The sequence below is a fragment of the Schistocerca piceifrons genome, unplaced genomic scaffold (genome assembly GCF_021461385.2).
Source record: "Schistocerca piceifrons isolate TAMUIC-IGC-003096 unplaced genomic scaffold, iqSchPice1.1 HiC_scaffold_1053, whole genome shotgun sequence".
Classification (NCBI taxonomy): domain Eukaryota; kingdom Metazoa; phylum Arthropoda; class Insecta; order Orthoptera; family Acrididae; genus Schistocerca; species Schistocerca piceifrons.
Genome location: NW_025726856.1, coordinates 73,517 through 91,321, shown reverse-complemented (window position 1 = coordinate 91,321; position 17,805 = coordinate 73,517). Strand labels below are relative to the sequence as shown.

At 51.5% G+C, this 17,805-nt stretch overlaps 31 non-coding genes across 31 annotated transcripts; 25 read left to right on the top strand and 6 right to left on the bottom strand.

Annotated features, from left to right (window-relative positions):
• The first annotated feature begins 59 nt into the window (after window positions 1–59).
• Window positions 60–132, top strand: Trnam-cau. Its single transcript has one exon. It is a non-coding gene; the product is annotated as a tRNA-Met (tRNA).
• Window positions 133–440: 308 nt separating this feature from the next.
• On the top strand, window positions 441–512 carry Trnae-uuc. The gene has a single exon. It is a non-coding gene; the product is annotated as a tRNA-Glu (tRNA).
• Window positions 513–808: 296 nt separating this feature from the next.
• Trnak-uuu lies at window positions 809–881 on the top strand. The gene has a single exon. It is a non-coding gene; the product is annotated as a tRNA-Lys (tRNA).
• A 139-nt stretch (window positions 882–1,020) lies between these two features.
• Trnas-aga lies at window positions 1,021–1,102 on the top strand. Its single transcript has one exon. It is a non-coding gene; the product is annotated as a tRNA-Ser (tRNA).
• A 276-nt stretch (window positions 1,103–1,378) lies between these two features.
• On the bottom strand, window positions 1,379–1,450 carry Trnag-ucc. The gene has a single exon. It is a non-coding gene; the product is annotated as a tRNA-Gly (tRNA).
• A 977-nt stretch (window positions 1,451–2,427) lies between these two features.
• Trnam-cau lies at window positions 2,428–2,500 on the top strand. The gene has a single exon. It is a non-coding gene; the product is annotated as a tRNA-Met (tRNA).
• Window positions 2,501–2,808: 308 nt separating this feature from the next.
• Window positions 2,809–2,880, top strand: Trnae-uuc. The gene has a single exon. It is a non-coding gene; the product is annotated as a tRNA-Glu (tRNA).
• A 296-nt stretch (window positions 2,881–3,176) lies between these two features.
• Trnak-uuu lies at window positions 3,177–3,249 on the top strand. The gene has a single exon. It is a non-coding gene; the product is annotated as a tRNA-Lys (tRNA).
• A 139-nt stretch (window positions 3,250–3,388) lies between these two features.
• On the top strand, window positions 3,389–3,470 carry Trnas-aga. Its single transcript has one exon. It is a non-coding gene; the product is annotated as a tRNA-Ser (tRNA).
• A 276-nt stretch (window positions 3,471–3,746) lies between these two features.
• On the bottom strand, window positions 3,747–3,818 carry Trnag-ucc. The gene has a single exon. It is a non-coding gene; the product is annotated as a tRNA-Gly (tRNA).
• A 978-nt stretch (window positions 3,819–4,796) lies between these two features.
• Window positions 4,797–4,869, top strand: Trnam-cau. Its single transcript has one exon. It is a non-coding gene; the product is annotated as a tRNA-Met (tRNA).
• A 308-nt stretch (window positions 4,870–5,177) lies between these two features.
• Window positions 5,178–5,249, top strand: Trnae-uuc. The gene has a single exon. It is a non-coding gene; the product is annotated as a tRNA-Glu (tRNA).
• Window positions 5,250–5,545: 296 nt separating this feature from the next.
• On the top strand, window positions 5,546–5,618 carry Trnak-uuu. Its single transcript has one exon. It is a non-coding gene; the product is annotated as a tRNA-Lys (tRNA).
• Window positions 5,619–5,757: 139 nt separating this feature from the next.
• Window positions 5,758–5,839, top strand: Trnas-aga. The gene has a single exon. It is a non-coding gene; the product is annotated as a tRNA-Ser (tRNA).
• A 276-nt stretch (window positions 5,840–6,115) lies between these two features.
• Window positions 6,116–6,187, bottom strand: Trnag-ucc. Its single transcript has one exon. It is a non-coding gene; the product is annotated as a tRNA-Gly (tRNA).
• Window positions 6,188–7,164: 977 nt separating this feature from the next.
• Window positions 7,165–7,237, top strand: Trnam-cau. The gene has a single exon. It is a non-coding gene; the product is annotated as a tRNA-Met (tRNA).
• A 308-nt stretch (window positions 7,238–7,545) lies between these two features.
• On the top strand, window positions 7,546–7,617 carry Trnae-uuc. The gene has a single exon. It is a non-coding gene; the product is annotated as a tRNA-Glu (tRNA).
• A 296-nt stretch (window positions 7,618–7,913) lies between these two features.
• Window positions 7,914–7,986, top strand: Trnak-uuu. Its single transcript has one exon. It is a non-coding gene; the product is annotated as a tRNA-Lys (tRNA).
• A 139-nt stretch (window positions 7,987–8,125) lies between these two features.
• On the top strand, window positions 8,126–8,207 carry Trnas-aga. The gene has a single exon. It is a non-coding gene; the product is annotated as a tRNA-Ser (tRNA).
• A 276-nt stretch (window positions 8,208–8,483) lies between these two features.
• Trnag-ucc lies at window positions 8,484–8,555 on the bottom strand. The gene has a single exon. It is a non-coding gene; the product is annotated as a tRNA-Gly (tRNA).
• Window positions 8,556–9,532: 977 nt separating this feature from the next.
• On the top strand, window positions 9,533–9,605 carry Trnam-cau. The gene has a single exon. It is a non-coding gene; the product is annotated as a tRNA-Met (tRNA).
• A 308-nt stretch (window positions 9,606–9,913) lies between these two features.
• Trnae-uuc lies at window positions 9,914–9,985 on the top strand. The gene has a single exon. It is a non-coding gene; the product is annotated as a tRNA-Glu (tRNA).
• A 296-nt stretch (window positions 9,986–10,281) lies between these two features.
• On the top strand, window positions 10,282–10,354 carry Trnak-uuu. The gene has a single exon. It is a non-coding gene; the product is annotated as a tRNA-Lys (tRNA).
• A 139-nt stretch (window positions 10,355–10,493) lies between these two features.
• On the top strand, window positions 10,494–10,575 carry Trnas-aga. The gene has a single exon. It is a non-coding gene; the product is annotated as a tRNA-Ser (tRNA).
• A 276-nt stretch (window positions 10,576–10,851) lies between these two features.
• Trnag-ucc lies at window positions 10,852–10,923 on the bottom strand. The gene has a single exon. It is a non-coding gene; the product is annotated as a tRNA-Gly (tRNA).
• Window positions 10,924–11,901: 978 nt separating this feature from the next.
• Trnam-cau lies at window positions 11,902–11,974 on the top strand. Its single transcript has one exon. It is a non-coding gene; the product is annotated as a tRNA-Met (tRNA).
• A 308-nt stretch (window positions 11,975–12,282) lies between these two features.
• Window positions 12,283–12,354, top strand: Trnae-uuc. Its single transcript has one exon. It is a non-coding gene; the product is annotated as a tRNA-Glu (tRNA).
• Window positions 12,355–12,650: 296 nt separating this feature from the next.
• On the top strand, window positions 12,651–12,723 carry Trnak-uuu. The gene has a single exon. It is a non-coding gene; the product is annotated as a tRNA-Lys (tRNA).
• A 139-nt stretch (window positions 12,724–12,862) lies between these two features.
• Trnas-aga lies at window positions 12,863–12,944 on the top strand. The gene has a single exon. It is a non-coding gene; the product is annotated as a tRNA-Ser (tRNA).
• A 276-nt stretch (window positions 12,945–13,220) lies between these two features.
• Window positions 13,221–13,292, bottom strand: Trnag-ucc. Its single transcript has one exon. It is a non-coding gene; the product is annotated as a tRNA-Gly (tRNA).
• A 977-nt stretch (window positions 13,293–14,269) lies between these two features.
• On the top strand, window positions 14,270–14,342 carry Trnam-cau. The gene has a single exon. It is a non-coding gene; the product is annotated as a tRNA-Met (tRNA).
• The last annotated feature ends 3,463 nt before the right edge of the window (window positions 14,343–17,805 follow it).

The window sequence follows — 17,805 nt, the reverse complement described above, 5'->3', positions numbered from 1 at the left end:
AACTGTCTATCTCTAATATGAGAGACTTACCAAGTTTCCTGTAACGTTACTTGCAACGTGCCTCGGTAGCGCAGTAGGTAGCGCGTAAGTCTCATAGTCTTAAGGTCGTGAGTTCGATCCTCACCCGGGGCATTTAATTTGCTGTACATCATGGCTGAATTAACGGCGTTGCTGTTGCTAGGGAACGAACTTAATTGTCGTTCGTTATCCATAAGGAGTCTACGCCTCAGCGTCAATACGTTTATTTCCAATTATGACAACGTACAACTTTGATCTTTCTCCTCCCTTGTTAGGAGTAAAATAATGAATAGTCAATTTCGGGCTGTGCGCCATGCCAGTCTGTAGGCGCAAATATGCTCGCAAACGGAGAACTGCACTGAGTCCAGATTCAGCACGAAATACGAGAGGAGACGGAGAAAACCTCACGCTTATCGAGCAAATCCGGTGTGGTCTAGTGGCTAGGATACCTGGCTTTCACCCAGGAGGCCCGGGTTCGATTCCCGGTACCGGAACGGAAGTTTTTGCGCACACAACGCTCCATGTTTTGGCCTTCGAACTGTCGTTTGTCGCCCACCTTCCGAAGCTTCGACCGAACGTAATCGGGGAAAACAGGCACATGATGCAATTACTGTCGGCACCGGAATAAAGGGAGAAGAGGCACTGGTCCGTGGTTGGGCTGCTACCAGCGTCAGTGGGAAGTCGGTGAAGTCGCCAGTTGCGCCAGAAGCCAGAAATTACCGTAGTACGCCTACACACGCGTTCCAGTTATTTACATTGCTTGCAGCCGCTCCATCCACAACGAGCGTGAGCCCGGATAGCTCAGTCGGTAGAGCATTAGGCTTTTAACCTAAGGGTCCAGGGTTCAAGTCCCTGTCCGGGCGAAGATTTTAACGTTTCCGTAATGGCTCGTCTCGTAGCGATGGTAGCCCTGCCGTAATCAGTGCACGGAGTTCGTTTCCTGTCAACATTCTGCGCAGACCGGTTGGATTTTTCACGATTCCAGGGAAACTTGGGTTACGAGCAGTCGTGGCCGAGTGGTTAAGGCGTCTGACTAGAAATCAGATTCCCTCTGGGAGCGTAGGTTCGAGTCCTACCGACTGCGTCGGATTTTTCTTTTTTTTGTTTAAGAACAACGAGCAGAAAATTTCGCAGATTGCCTGTCGTTTTGGTACCTCTCCACACCTCGCCTCTCACAGCCGTTTATAGTGCCTGTCCTTTTGATAAGGGCGAATTCCAAGCGTCAGCTTTCGCGTCAGCCGAGCAAAGTCGGGACAAGTCGGGACATACTACAGGATGGTCTGCGTGGAGCTACGACGAAAAAAACCTTCATTTAACAGCACCTGGCTCACATACTCATACGAAAAAAACTAGCGCCATTTGCGGTGGCCGGGAATCGAACCCGGATCAACTGCTTGGAAGGCAACTATGCTCACCATTACACCACCACCGCACAGCCGCTGCTCGCAACGCCCCGCTGTGTCGGCTTCCTGCCCGCCAGCAGCGGCCCACGGTGATAGTAGCTGCAGGCGCTTTTCGAGGTAGGAGGGTGCATCCACACGCATTCGGGTAGCGCCTCCACGCACGCTGCGTCTTTGGGCAAGACTAGTCGCCGCGGCCGCAAGGTTACTCACACGATAGAGATGAGCATTCGTTTTAAGGCAGTGTAGTGGAGCACTCCGCGTGTGTAGCACTTTTTTCGGTTGTATCCGACGTCGCTGGGTGGCAATCCCACTTTCCCCTGCAGAAAAGTGCTCGGGAAGCACGGGCAGCTTGACGAGCATCGCTGGTTCAATGGCATGTGCCTCAGTAGTGCAGTAGGCAGCGCGTAAGTCTCATAATCTTAAGGCTTGCCGGCACGATAGCTCAGCGTGTTCGGTCTGAGAGTTATCTGCCCTCTGTAATAAAAGACCGAGTCAACGATGAACTTGAACGGGCGCCATCGGACGTCCGCCCCCAACAAATGCAACGAAAGAAATGAGAAGAAAAAAAAAAAATTGGTGAATGCTCGCTTAGCATGCGGACGGCCCGGGTTCGATTCCCGGCCGATGCATCGTTCTGCTGTTCTCGCTATAATGCTGCCGCGCCGATTCCTCGCCTGAGCTGCGTCAGCCTCAGGAATGTATAGCAGGATTCGCTGTGAGAGGAACCATACACGCAGCACGCAATAGACCGTACTTGAACGGTCGTATGCTATTTCTGAACTCTGACGTCGGCCTGTCCCAACAGGCCGCTGTGTTCAGGTGCCGCAAGGGCGATGTACTGTAACCTCGGGCAGTGCTGCGTTCCGTTGAAAAAACTGCGGCAGCAGTTTAATCTAGCAAGTAGGGAAAGCACGTGTAGCAACACAACAGATTCTTGAGAAAGCGCGAACTGTCTATCTCTAATATGAGAGACTTACCAAGTTTCCTGTAACGTTACTTGCAACGTGCCTCGGTAGCGCAGTAGGTAGCGCGTAAGTCTCATAATCTTAAGGTCGTGAGTTCGATCCTCACCCGGGGCATTTAATTTGCTGTACATCATGGCTGAATTAACGGCGTTGCTGTTGCTAGGGAACGAACTTAATTGTCGTTCGTTATCCATAAGGAGTCTACGCCTCAGCGTCAATACGTTTATTTCCAATTATGACAACGTACAACTTTGATCTTTCTCCTCCCTTGTTAGGAGTAAAATAATGAATAGTCAATTTCGGGCTGTGCGCCATGCCAGTCTGTAGGCGCAAATATGCTCGCAAACGGAGAACTGCACTGAGTCCAGATTCAGCACGAAATACGAGAGGAGACGGAGAAAACCTCACGCTTATCGAGCAAATCCGGTGTGGTCTAGTGGCTAGGATACCTGGCTTTCACCCAGGAGGCCCGGGTTCGATTCCCGGTACCGGAACGGAAGTTTTTGCGCACACAACGCTCCATGTTTTGGCCTTCGAACTGTCGTTTGTCGCCCACCTTCCGAAGCTTCGACCGAACGTAATCGGGGAAAACAGGCACATGATGCAATTACTGTCGGCACCGGAATAAAGGGAGAAGAGGCACTGGTCCGTGGTTGGGCTGCTACCAGCGTCAGTGGGAAGTCGGTGAAGTCGCCAGTTGCGCCAGAAGCCAGAAATTACCGTAGTACGCCTACACACGCGTTCCAGTTATTTACATTGCTTGCAGCCGCTCCATCCACAACGAGCGTGAGCCCGGATAGCTCAGTCGGTAGAGCATTAGGCTTTTAACCTAAGGGTCCAGGGTTCAAGTCCCTGTCCGGGCGAAGATTTTAACGTTTCCGTAATGGCTCGTCTCGTAGCGATGGTAGCCCTGCCGTAATCAGTGCACGGAGTTCGTTTCCTGTCAACATTCTGCGCAGACCGGTTGGATTTTTCACGATTCCAGGGAAACTTGGGTTACGAGCAGTCGTGGCCGAGTGGTTAAGGCGTCTGACTAGAAATCAGATTCCCTCTGGGAGCGTAGGTTCGAGTCCTACCGACTGCGTCGGATTTTTCTTTTTTTTGTTTAAGAACAACGAGCAGAAAATTTCGCAGATTGCCTGTCGTTTTGGTACCTCTCCACACCTCGCCTCTCACAGCCGTTTATAGTGCCTGTCCTTTTGATAAGGGCGAATTCCAAGCGTCAGCTTTCGCGTCAGCCGAGCAAAGTCGGGACAAGTCGGGACATACTACAGGATGGTCTGCGTGGAGCTACGACGAAAAAAACCTTCATTTAACAGCACCTGGCTCACATACTCATACGAAAAAAACTAGCGCCATTTGCGGTGGCCGGGAATCGAACCCGGATCAACTGCTTGGAAGGCAACTATGCTCACCATTACACCACCACCGCACAGCCGCTGCTCGCAACGCCCCGCTGTGTCGGCTTCCTGCCCGCCAGCAGCGGCCCACGGTGATAGTAGCTGCAGGCGCTTTTCGAGGTAGGAGGGTGCATCCACACGCATTCGGGTAGCGCCTCCACGCACGCTGCGTCTTTGGGCAAGACTAGTCGCCGCGGCCGCAAGGTTACTCACACGATAGAGATGAGCATTCGTTTTAAGGCAGTGTAGTGGAGCACTCCGCGTGTGTAGCACTTTTTTCGGTTGTATCCGACGTCGCTGGGTGGCAATCCCACTTTCCCCTGCAGAAAAGTGCTCGGGAAGCACGGGCAGCTTGACGAGCATCGCTGGTTCAATGGCATGTGCCTCAGTAGTGCAGTAGGCAGCGCGTAAGTCTCATAATCTTAAGGCTTGCCGGCAACATAGCTCAGCGTGTTCGGTCTGAGAGTTATCTGCCCTCTGTAATAAAAGACCGAGTCAACGATGAACTTGAACGGGCGCCATCGGACGTCCGCCCCCAACAAATGCAACGAAAGAAATGAGAAGAAAAAAAAAAAAATTGGTGAATGCTCGCTTAGCATGCGGACGGCCCGGGTTCGATTCCCGGCCGATGCATCGTTCTGCTGTTCTCGCTATAATGCTGCCGCGCCGATTCCTCGCCTGAGCTGCGTCAGCCTCAGGAATGTATAGCAGGATTCGCTGTGAGAGGAACCATACACGCAGCACGCAATAGACCGTACTTGAACGGTCGTATGCTATTTCTGAACTCTGACGTCGGCCTGTCCCAACAGGCCGCTGTGTTCAGGTGCCGCAAGGGCGATGTACTGTAACCTCGGGCAGTGCTGCGTTCCGTTGAAAAAACTGCGGCAGCAGTTTAATCTAGCAAGTAGGGAAAGCACGTGTAGCAACACAACAGATTCTTGAGAAAGCGCGAACTGTCTATCTCTAATATGAGAGACTTACCAAGTTTCCTGTAACGTTACTTGCAACGTGCCTCGGTAGCGCAGTAGGTAGCGCGTAAGTCTCATAGTCTTAAGGTCGTGAGTTCGATCCTCACCCGGGGCATTTAATTTGCTGTACATCATGGCTGAATTAACGGCGTTGCTGTTGCTAGGGAACGAACTTAATTGTCGTTCGTTATCCATAAGGAGTCTACGCCTCAGCGTCAATACGTTTATTTCCAATTATGACAACGTACAACTTTGATCTTTCTCCTCCCTTGTTAGGAGTAAAATAATGAATAGTCAATTTCGGGCTGTGCGCCATGCCAGTCTGTAGGCGCAAATATGCTCGCAAACGGAGAACTGCACTGAGTCCAGATTCAGCACGAAATACGAGAGGAGACGGAGAAAACCTCACGCTTATCGAGCAAATCCGGTGTGGTCTAGTGGCTAGGATACCTGGCTTTCACCCAGGAGGCCCGGGTTCCATTCCCGGTACCGGAACGGAAGTTTTTGCGCACACAACGCTCCATGTTTTGGCCTTCGAACTGTCGTTTGTCGCCCACCTTCCGAAGCTTCGACCGAACGTAATCGGGGAAAACAGGCACATGATGCAATTACTGTCGGCACCGGAATAAAGGGAGAAGAGGCACTGGTCCGTGGTTGGGCTGCTACCAGCGTCAGTGGGAAGTCGGTGAAGTCGCCAGTTGCGCCAGAAGCCAGAAATTACCGTAGTACGCCTACACACGCGTTCCAGTTATTTACATTGCTTGCAGCCGCTCCATCCACAACGAGCGTGAGCCCGGATAGCTCAGTCGGTAGAGCATTAGGCTTTTAACCTAAGGGTCCAGGGTTCAAGTCCCTGTCCGGGCGAAGATTTTAACGTTTCCGTAATGGCTCGTCTCGTAGCGATGGTAGCCCTGCCGTAATCAGTGCACGGAGTTCGTTTCCTGTCAACATTCTGCGCAGACCGGTTGGATTTTTCACGATTCCAGGGAAACTTGGGTTACGAGCAGTCGTGGCCGAGTGGTTAAGGCGTCTGACTAGAAATCAGATTCCCTCTGGGAGCGTAGGTTCGAGTCCTACCGACTGCGTCGGATTTTTCTTTTTTTTGTTTAAGAACAACGAGCAGAAAATTTCGCAGATTGCCTGTCGTTTTGGTACCTCTCCACACCTCGCCTCTCACAGCCGTTTATAGTGCCTGTCCTTTTGATAAGGGCGAATTCCAAGCGTCAGCTTTCGCGTCAGCCGAGCAAAGTCGGGACAAGTCGGGACATACTACAGGATGGTCTGCGTGGAGCTACGACGAAAAAAACCTTCATTTAACAGCACCTGGCTCACATACTCATACGAAAAAAACTAGCGCCATTTGCGGTGGCCGGGAATCGAACCCGGATCAACTGCTTGGAAGGCAACTATGCTCACCATTACACCACCACCGCACAGCCGCTGCTCGCAACGCCCCGCTGTGTCGGCTTCCTGCCCGCCAGCAGCGGCCCACGGTGATAGTAGCTGCAGGCGCTTTTCGAGGTAGGAGGGTGCATCCACACGCATTCGGGTAGCGCCTCCACGCACGCTGCGTCTTTGGGCAAGACTAGTCGCCGCGGCCGCAAGGTTACTCACACGATAGAGATGAGCATTCGTTTTAAGGCAGTGTAGTGGAGCACTCCGCGTGTGTAGCACTTTTTTCGGTTGTATCCGACGTCGCTGGGTGGCAATCCCACTTTCCCCTGCAGAAAAGTGCTCGGGAAGCACGGGCAGCTTGACGAGCATCGCTGGTTCAATGGCATGTGCCTCAGTAGTGCAGTAGGCAGCGCGTAAGTCTCATAATCTTAAGGCTTGCCGGCACGATAGCTCAGCGTGTTCGGTCTGAGAGTTATCTGCCCTCTGTAATAAAAGACCGAGTCAACGATGAACTTGAACGGGCGCCATCGGACGTCCGCCCCCAACAAATGCAACGAAAGAAATGAGAAGAAAAAAAAAAAATTGGTGAATGCTCGCTTAGCATGCGGACGGCCCGGGTTCGATTCCCGGCCGATGCATCGTTCTGCTGTTCTCGCTATAATGCTGCCGCGCCGATTCCTCGCCTGAGCTGCGTCAGCCTCAGGAATGTATAGCAGGATTCGCTGTGAGAGGAACCATACACGCAGCACGCAATAGACCGTACTTGAACGGTCGTATGCTATTTCTGAACTCTGACGTCGGCCTGTCCCAACAGGCCGCTGTGTTCAGGTGCCGCAAGGGCGATGTACTGTAACCTCGGGCAGTGCTGCGTTCCGTTGAAAAAACTGCGGCAGCAGTTTAATCTAGCAAGTAGGGAAAGCACGTGTAGCAACACAACAGATTCTTGAGAAAGCGCGAACTGTCTATCTCTAATATGAGAGACTTACCAAGTTTCCTGTAACGTTACTTGCAACGTGCCTCGGTAGCGCAGTAGGTAGCGCGTAAGTCTCATAATCTTAAGGTCGTGAGTTCGATCCTCACCCGGGGCATTTAATTTGCTGTACATCATGGCTGAATTAACGGCGTTGCTGTTGCTAGGGAACGAACTTAATTGTCGTTCGTTATCCATAAGGAGTCTACGCCTCAGCGTCAATACGTTTATTTCCAATTATGACAACGTACAACTTTGATCTTTCTCCTCCCTTGTTAGGAGTAAAATAATGAATAGTCAATTTCGGGCTGTGCGCCATGCCAGTCTGTAGGCGCAAATATGCTCGCAAACGGAGAACTGCACTGAGTCCAGATTCAGCACGAAATACGAGAGGAGACGGAGAAAACCTCACGCTTATCGAGCAAATCCGGTGTGGTCTAGTGGCTAGGATACCTGGCTTTCACCCAGGAGGCCCGGGTTCGATTCCCGGTACCGGAACGGAAGTTTTTGCGCACACAACGCTCCATGTTTTGGCCTTCGAACTGTCGTTTGTCGCCCACCTTCCGAAGCTTCGACCGAACGTAATCGGGGAAAACAGGCACATGATGCAATTACTGTCGGCACCGGAATAAAGGGAGAAGAGGCACTGGTCCGTGGTTGGGCTGCTACCAGCGTCAGTGGGAAGTCGGTGAAGTCGCCAGTTGCGCCAGAAGCCAGAAATTACCGTAGTACGCCTACACACGCGTTCCAGTTATTTACATTGCTTGCAGCCGCTCCATCCACAACGAGCGTGAGCCCGGATAGCTCAGTCGGTAGAGCATTAGGCTTTTAACCTAAGGGTCCAGGGTTCAAGTCCCTGTCCGGGCGAAGATTTTAACGTTTCCGTAATGGCTCGTCTCGTAGCGATGGTAGCCCTGCCGTAATCAGTGCACGGAGTTCGTTTCCTGTCAACATTCTGCGCAGACCGGTTGGATTTTTCACGATTCCAGGGAAACTTGGGTTACGAGCAGTCGTGGCCGAGTGGTTAAGGCGTCTGACTAGAAATCAGATTCCCTCTGGGAGCGTAGGTTCGAGTCCTACCGACTGCGTCGGATTTTTCTTTTTTTTGTTTAAGAACAACGAGCAGAAAATTTCGCAGATTGCCTGTCGTTTTGGTACCTCTCCACACCTCGCCTCTCACAGCCGTTTATAGTGCCTGTCCTTTTGATAAGGGCGAATTCCAAGCGTCAGCTTTCGCGTCAGCCGAGCAAAGTCGGGACAAGTCGGGACATACTACAGGATGGTCTGCGTGGAGCTACGACGAAAAAAACCTTCATTTAACAGCACCTGGCTCACATACTCATACGAAAAAAACTAGCGCCATTTGCGGTGGCCGGGAATCGAACCCGGATCAACTGCTTGGAAGGCAACTATGCTCACCATTACACCACCACCGCACAGCCGCTGCTCGCAACGCCCCGCTGTGTCGGCTTCCTGCCCGCCAGCAGCGGCCCACGGTGATAGTAGCTGCAGGCGCTTTTCGAGGTAGGAGGGTGCATCCACACGCATTCGGGTAGCGCCTCCACGCACGCTGCGTCTTTGGGCAAGACTAGTCGCCGCGGCCGCAAGGTTACTCACACGATAGAGATGAGCATTCGTTTTAAGGCAGTGTAGTGGAGCACTCCGCGTGTGTAGCACTTTTTTCGGTTGTATCCGACGTCGCTGGGTGGCAATCCCACTTTCCCCTGCAGAAAAGTGCTCGGGAAGCACGGGCAGCTTGACGAGCATCGCTGGTTCAATGGCATGTGCCTCAGTAGTGCAGTAGGCAGCGCGTAAGTCTCATAATCTTAAGGCTTGCCGGCACGATAGCTCAGCGTGTTCGGTCTGAGAGTTATCTGCCCTCTGTAATAAAAGACCGAGTCAACGATGAACTTGAACGGGCGCCATCGGACGTCCGCCCCCAACAAATGCAACGAAAGAAATGAGAAGAAAAAAAAAAAATTGGTGAATGCTCGCTTAGCATGCGGACGGCCCGGGTTCGATTCCCGGCCGATGCATCGTTCTGCTGTTCTCGCTATAATGCTGCCGCGCCGATTCCTCGCCTGAGCTGCGTCAGCCTCAGGAATGTATAGCAGGATTCGCTGTGAGAGGAACCATACACGCAGCACGCAATAGACCGTACTTGAACGGTCGTATGCTATTTCTGAACTCTGACGTCGGCCTGTCCCAACAGGCCGCTGTGTTCAGGTGCCGCAAGGGCGATGTACTGTAACCTCGGGCAGTGCTGCGTTCCGTTGAAAAAACTGCGGCAGCAGTTTAATCTAGCAAGTAGGGAAAGCACGTGTAGCAACACAACAGATTCTTGAGAAAGCGCGAACTGTCTATCTCTAATATGAGAGACTTACCAAGTTTCCTGTAACGTTACTTGCAACGTGCCTCGGTAGCGCAGTAGGTAGCGCGTAAGTCTCATAATCTTAAGGTCGTGAGTTCGATCCTCACCCGGGGCATTTAATTTGCTGTACATCATGGCTGAATTAACGGCGTTGCTGTTGCTAGGGAACGAACTTAATTGTCGTTCGTTATCCATAAGGAGTCTACGCCTCAGCGTCAATACGTTTATTTCCAATTATGACAACGTACAACTTTGATCTTTCTCCTCCCTTGTTAGGAGTAAAATAATGAATAGTCAATTTCGGGCTGTGCGCCATGCCAGTCTGTAGGCGCAAATATGCTCGCAAACGGAGAACTGCACTGAGTCCAGATTCAGCACGAAATACGAGAGGAGACGGAGAAAACCTCACGCTTATCGAGCAAATCCGGTGTGGTCTAGTGGCTAGGATACCTGGCTTTCACCCAGGAGGCCCGGGTTCGATTCCCGGTACCGGAACGGAAGTTTTTGCGCACACAACGCTCCATGTTTTGGCCTTCGAACTGTCGTTTGTCGCCCACCTTCCGAAGCTTCGACCGAACGTAATCGGGGAAAACAGGCACATGATGCAATTACTGTCGGCACCGGAATAAAGGGAGAAGAGGCACTGGTCCGTGGTTGGGCTGCTACCAGCGTCAGTGGGAAGTCGGTGAAGTCGCCAGTTGCGCCAGAAGCCAGAAATTACCGTAGTACGCCTACACACGCGTTCCAGTTATTTACATTGCTTGCAGCCGCTCCATCCACAACGAGCGTGAGCCCGGATAGCTCAGTCGGTAGAGCATTAGGCTTTTAACCTAAGGGTCCAGGGTTCAAGTCCCTGTCCGGGCGAAGATTTTAACGTTTCCGTAATGGCTCGTCTCGTAGCGATGGTAGCCCTGCCGTAATCAGTGCACGGAGTTCGTTTCCTGTCAACATTCTGCGCAGACCGGTTGGATTTTTCACGATTCCAGGGAAACTTGGGTTACGAGCAGTCGTGGCCGAGTGGTTAAGGCGTCTGACTAGAAATCAGATTCCCTCTGGGAGCGTAGGTTCGAGTCCTACCGACTGCGTCGGATTTTTCTTTTTTTTGTTTAAGAACAACGAGCAGAAAATTTCGCAGATTGCCTGTCGTTTTGGTACCTCTCCACACCTCGCCTCTCACAGCCGTTTATAGTGCCTGTCCTTTTGATAAGGGCGAATTCCAAGCGTCAGCTTTCGCGTCAGCCGAGCAAAGTCGGGACAAGTCGGGACATACTACAGGATGGTCTGCGTGGAGCTACGACGAAAAAAACCTTCATTTAACAGCACCTGGCTCACATACTCATACGAAAAAAACTAGCGCCATTTGCGGTGGCCGGGAATCGAACCCGGATCAACTGCTTGGAAGGCAACTATGCTCACCATTACACCACCACCGCACAGCCGCTGCTCGCAACGCCCCGCTGTGTCGGCTTCCTGCCCGCCAGCAGCGGCCCACGGTGATAGTAGCTGCAGGCGCTTTTCGAGGTAGGAGGGTGCATCCACACGCATTCGGGTAGCGCCTCCACGCACGCTGCGTCTTTGGGCAAGACTAGTCGCCGCGGCCGCAAGGTTACTCACACGATAGAGATGAGCATTCGTTTTAAGGCAGTGTAGTGGAGCACTCCGCGTGTGTAGCACTTTTTTCGGTTGTATCCGACGTCGCTGGGTGGCAATCCCACTTTCCCCTGCAGAAAAGTGCTCGGGAAGCACGGGCAGCTTGACGAGCATCGCTGGTTCAATGGCATGTGCCTCAGTAGTGCAGTAGGCAGCGCGTAAGTCTCATAATCTTAAGGCTTGCCGGCAACATAGCTCAGCGTGTTCGGTCTGAGAGTTATCTGCCCTCTGTAATAAAAGACCGAGTCAACGATGAACTTGAACGGGCGCCATCGGACGTCCGCCCCCAACAAATGCAACGAAAGAAATGAGAAGAAAAAAAAAAAAATTGGTGAATGCTCGCTTAGCATGCGGACGGCCCGGGTTCGATTCCCGGCCGATGCATCGTTCTGCTGTTCTCGCTATAATGCTGCCGCGCCGATTCCTCGCCTGAGCTGCGTCAGCCTCAGGAATGTATAGCAGGATTCGCTGTGAGAGGAACCATACACGCAGCACGCAATAGACCGTACTTGAACGGTCGTATGCTATTTCTGAACTCTGACGTCGGCCTGTCCCAACAGGCCGCTGTGTTCAGGTGCCGCAAGGGCGATGTACTGTAACCTCGGGCAGTGCTGCGTTCCGTTGAAAAAACTGCGGCAGCAGTTTAATCTAGCAAGTAGGGAAAGCACGTGTAGCAACACAACAGATTCTTGAGAAAGCGCGAACTGTCTATCTCTAATATGAGAGACTTACCAAGTTTCCTGTAACGTTACTTGCAACGTGCCTCGGTAGCGCAGTAGGTAGCGCGTAAGTCTCATAGTCTTAAGGTCGTGAGTTCGATCCTCACCCGGGGCATTTAATTTGCTGTACATCATGGCTGAATTAACGGCGTTGCTGTTGCTAGGGAACGAACTTAATTGTCGTTCGTTATCCATAAGGAGTCTACGCCTCAGCGTCAATACGTTTATTTCCAATTATGACAACGTACAACTTTGATCTTTCTCCTCCCTTGTTAGGAGTAAAATAATGAATAGTCAATTTCGGGCTGTGCGCCATGCCAGTCTGTAGGCGCAAATATGCTCGCAAACGGAGAACTGCACTGAGTCCAGATTCAGCACGAAATACGAGAGGAGACGGAGAAAACCTCACGCTTATCGAGCAAATCCGGTGTGGTCTAGTGGCTAGGATACCTGGCTTTCACCCAGGAGGCCCGGGTTCCATTCCCGGTACCGGAACGGAAGTTTTTGCGCACACAACGCTCCATGTTTTGGCCTTCGAACTGTCGTTTGTCGCCCACCTTCCGAAGCTTCGACCGAACGTAATCGGGGAAAACAGGCACATGATGCAATTACTGTCGGCACCGGAATAAAGGGAGAAGAGGCACTGGTCCGTGGTTGGGCTGCTACCAGCGTCAGTGGGAAGTCGGTGAAGTCGCCAGTTGCGCCAGAAGCCAGAAATTACCGTAGTACGCCTACACACGCGTTCCAGTTATTTACATTGCTTGCAGCCGCTCCATCCACAACGAGCGTGAGCCCGGATAGCTCAGTCGGTAGAGCATTAGGCTTTTAACCTAAGGGTCCAGGGTTCAAGTCCCTGTCCGGGCGAAGATTTTAACGTTTCCGTAATGGCTCGTCTCGTAGCGATGGTAGCCCTGCCGTAATCAGTGCACGGAGTTCGTTTCCTGTCAACATTCTGCGCAGACCGGTTGGATTTTTCACGATTCCAGGGAAACTTGGGTTACGAGCAGTCGTGGCCGAGTGGTTAAGGCGTCTGACTAGAAATCAGATTCCCTCTGGGAGCGTAGGTTCGAGTCCTACCGACTGCGTCGGATTTTTCTTTTTTTTGTTTAAGAACAACGAGCAGAAAATTTCGCAGATTGCCTGTCGTTTTGGTACCTCTCCACACCTCGCCTCTCACAGCCGTTTATAGTGCCTGTCCTTTTGATAAGGGCGAATTCCAAGCGTCAGCTTTCGCGTCAGCCGAGCAAAGTCGGGACAAGTCGGGACATACTACAGGATGGTCTGCGTGGAGCTACGACGAAAAAAACCTTCATTTAACAGCACCTGGCTCACATACTCATACGAAAAAAACTAGCGCCATTTGCGGTGGCCGGGAATCGAACCCGGATCAACTGCTTGGAAGGCAACTATGCTCACCATTACACCACCACCGCACAGCCGCTGCTCGCAACGCCCCGCTGTGTCGGCTTCCTGCCCGCCAGCAGCGGCCCACGGTGATAGTAGCTGCAGGCGCTTTTCGAGGTAGGAGGGTGCATCCACACGCATTCGGGTAGCGCCTCCACGCACGCTGCGTCTTTGGGCAAGACTAGTCGCCGCGGCCGCAAGGTTACTCACACGATAGAGATGAGCATTCGTTTTAAGGCAGTGTAGTGGAGCACTCCGCGTGTGTAGCACTTTTTTCGGTTGTATCCGACGTCGCTGGGTGGCAATCCCACTTTCCCCTGCAGAAAAGTGCTCGGGAAGCACGGGCAGCTTGACGAGCATCGCTGGTTCAATGGCATGTGCCTCAGTAGTGCAGTAGGCAGCGCGTAAGTCTCATAATCTTAAGGCTTGCCGGCACGATAGCTCAGCGTGTTCGGTCTGAGAGTTATCTGCCCTCTGTAATAAAAGACCGAGTCAACGATGAACTTGAACGGGCGCCATCGGACGTCCGCCCCCAACAAATGCAACGAAAGAAATGAGAAGAAAAAAAAAAAATTGGTGAATGCTCGCTTAGCATGCGGACGGCCCGGGTTCGATTCCCGGCCGATGCATCGTTCTGCTGTTCTCGCTATAATGCTGCCGCGCCGATTCCTCGCCTGAGCTGCGTCAGCCTCAGGAATGTATAGCAGGATTCGCTGTGAGAGGAACCATACACGCAGCACGCAATAGACCGTACTTGAACGGTCGTATGCTATTTCTGAACTCTGACGTCGGCCTGTCCCAACAGGCCGCTGTGTTCAGGTGCCGCAAGGGCGATGTACTGTAACCTCGGGCAGTGCTGCGTTCCGTTGAAAAAACTGCGGCAGCAGTTTAATCTAGCAAGTAGGGAAAGCACGTGTAGCAACACAACAGATTCTTGAGAAAGCGCGAACTGTCTATCTCTAATATGAGAGACTTACCAAGTTTCCTGTAACGTTACTTGCAACGTGCCTCGGTAGCGCAGTAGGTAGCGCGTAAGTCTCATAATCTTAAGGTCGTGAGTTCGATCCTCACCCGGGGCATTTAATTTGCTGTACATCATGGCTGAATTAACGGCGTTGCTGTTGCTAGGGAACGAACTTAATTGTCGTTCGTTATCCATAAGGAGTCTACGCCTCAGCGTCAATACGTTTATTTCCAATTATGACAACGTACAACTTTGATCTTTCTCCTCCCTTGTTAGGAGTAAAATAATGAATAGTCAATTTCGGGCTGTGCGCCATGCCAGTCTGTAGGCGCAAATATGCTCGCAAACGGAGAACTGCACTGAGTCCAGATTCAGCACGAAATACGAGAGGAGACGGAGAAAACCTCACGCTTATCGAGCAAATCCGGTGTGGTCTAGTGGCCGCAGTTCCGCTTTAGACGCCGTGCAGTGTGGACGTGCCTAGTCTTCCGCTCCGCCGTAGCGTTACGTATAGTGGACTATCGTTTTTGTTACGTGTTGTGTTGCAACTTCTGAGAGTATTTCTCCGTCGTTGTTTCGCACCTTGTGTTACTTTCTGTCCTTATTTCAGTGTTTTTTGTGTAGCGGTTTCGACCGCATATTTTGAAAATGTCGTCCCAGGTTATTCCTCGTCAGGCTACAGTTAGTTTTGCTTTTGACAAGTCAACCCGCCATGTGCAACCTAGTTCTCTTGAGATTCATGATTGGTTGGTAGATACCTTTGGTGTTCATTCGGATCAGGTGCACACTGCTTATTTTGATACCGAACTGTATGTTTTCTTTGTTAAGTTTATGGACCCACTTCAGGTTGATAAAATTCTTTCTAAATATGGTCATCAAGTTCTCTTTCGGCATCGGGATGATTCTGTAAGTACCGTGCTGCTTTCCAATGCTTCCATCACGTATACCAATGTTCGTGTTTACAACCTTCCACCGGAGGTGGATAATGTCTATCTTAAGGAGGGTCTACAGAAGTATGGTGATGTAAAGAGCATTCGCCTTGAACGCTGGTCAAGCCAACATCGCCTGCAATGTTACAGTGGTATTCGTTCAGTCGAAATGCACGTTAAGCAGAATATTCCATCTCACCTGCAGATCGGTGGATATCGTGTCCATGTAACATATAGTGGTCAGGTTGGCACCTGTTTTTTGTGCAATGAAAGTGGTCACGTGCGTACCGACTGTCCGCGGAGAGTTTTTGTTTTAAAAAATTCTCTCGAACAGCGTCGCAAGTTAACGGTCGCTGACCTCGTTGCAGGTGGTTCTGCTCTTGGTGTAGCACAGTCCAGTGGTAGTAGCGCCCCGCCACAGGTTTTGCGCACCCCTGATACAGAATTTCCTCCTTTGCGTGCTAAATCTGATGTTGTTCCGTCTGTCCCTCAGGTGGGTGTGCCACTTTTGAATAATAAGAGGCGTCGCCCACACGATGGAAATAGTACGGATGAGGATCTCCCTGAGATGCCCCAGTCCGAGCGACCGGCATCCTCCGAGCCACTGTGTACTGTAGCTGCTCCCTGCCCTCCTGTGGTAGCGGTTCCGGTGGCGGCTGCTGGCGCCCCTCCGGCCTCCGACGCAGCTTCTCTCGAGTCGGGTCGTCGGTCGGGCCTGTTGGCGCCGTCTTCCGAACCGACTTCGATGTCACAACAAGTGGAGCCCCGACAACTTCCTGCTTCGCTGCCCCATACCTCTGCCAGCGGAGCTGCTCCGCTTCCTTCCAACTCTGCGGCCTCGGACCTTCCTGCTCACGTTTCGCCTCCGTGCAGTCCATGTTTGCCGGAATCTAGTGCAGGTGTTGACCATTCCGTTTTGTCGGATGTTTCCCCCGCGACCCCGGATCCCGCATGTGGACCGGCGCGGGTGGTGTCGGATACAGAACTTGACCCTCCTACGTCACCGGCGGCTGAAGTTTCCTTGCCCGTCAGCCGACGCAAGTTACGCGTTCAGCCGAACGTTAATGCTGTTCGTAAAAAACCGAAACGTAAGGGATCCGCGGAACGGGGTAGCAGTCCCCCTCCCTCGGATGCCTCTGTCACCCCTGCTATGGACTGTGACGCTGGTGCGTCGGTGTAGGTGATTTGTTTTCTCGCTTTTCTCTCTATGGTTCAAGCATACACCTTTCTTACCTTAAATGTTAACCGTATTGAGTCCGACGTTCGCATTGCCTCTTTGCGGCAGTTTATTTACGACGCCTGTGCGGACGTAGTGTTTTTGCAGGAAGTGTTGTTTTCTGATCTCTCTCTACCTGGATTTCAAACTGTTTTTAATGTCGCGCCGGAATATTCAACAGGAACTGCTCTTTTCTTTCGAGAGGGCATTCCTATTACTGACATTGAATTCCTTGACTCTGGCCGTGGGATTGGTTGTCGTCTTTTTGATCTCCGCCTCGTTGTTTTGTATGCCCCCTCTGGTTCGGGTCACACTGTGGCTCGATCGCGCTTTTATAAAGAAGAGCTTATTTATCTTTTGCGCCAGAGTCCTCGGAGTCTCCTGCTCGGAGGCGATTTTAATTGTGTTTTACGCCCTGCCGACCAGTCCCCCAATTTTAATTATTGCCGTGATTTACATGACTTAGTTCGTACGATGCATCTGCGTGATGTTTGGGAACACAAATATCCAACCCTGGTGAAATATACGTTTTTTACCGCGTCCTCATGCAGTAGACTCGACAGATTCTATTTATCTGATTTTTTATGTGATACAATTCTTTCTGTCGATGTTATTCCTACTAGTTTTTCTGACCATTGTGCTTTTACTGCAACTGTAAATCTTAGTCGCCAACCTGCAAAACTTTATCGTTCCCAGTGGATGTTAAATGTTTCCCACCTTGCCGACAGTGCTATGGATGATGTTATAAGTGGCGTGTGGGAGCGATGTCTTCGCTCTGTCCCGCGATACCCCTCCTTGCTGGTTTGGTGGACTGCGTTTGCCAAGCCCAAGATTCGTCAGACTTTGATTTTCTACTGTGCTGCTAGGACGCGTGATTTTAAGAACACGTATGAATATTACTACTCTGTCCTGCGTGAACTATATGACGCGGCGGGTACCTCTCCACTGCGGATCCATGATGTTCGTCGTATTAAAGCCAAGCTCTTGAGCCTTAAACGACGACAGATGGATGGTCTGCGAGTTAAGTCGAAACCTCACTCTCTTGTTGAAGGTGAACTGACATCCTTGTACCACCTGCTACGGCATCAGACTCGTCGTCGTCGCTCCTTCATCTCTTCTCTTACGGTGGATGATGGGCGACAGCTTAGTGCACAGGAGGAAATGGTTCGTGCTCTTCATCAGTATTACACTAGTCTCTATTCTGCCGATGATTCTGGTGAGTCTCTTTCGGATGATGTCTTTGGGGATCTAACTGCGACGATCGCGCCTGACGCGAACGGCGAATTTCTCCGGGAGTTCCAGGTAGATGATGTTTTCGATTTTATTGCTCGCTCTCCGTCCAGTAAATCGCCGGGTCCAGACGGCCTGCCTAAAGAATTTTATCTCCGTTTTTGGCCTCTTTTGGGTGGCATTTTTACGCAGATTTTAAATGA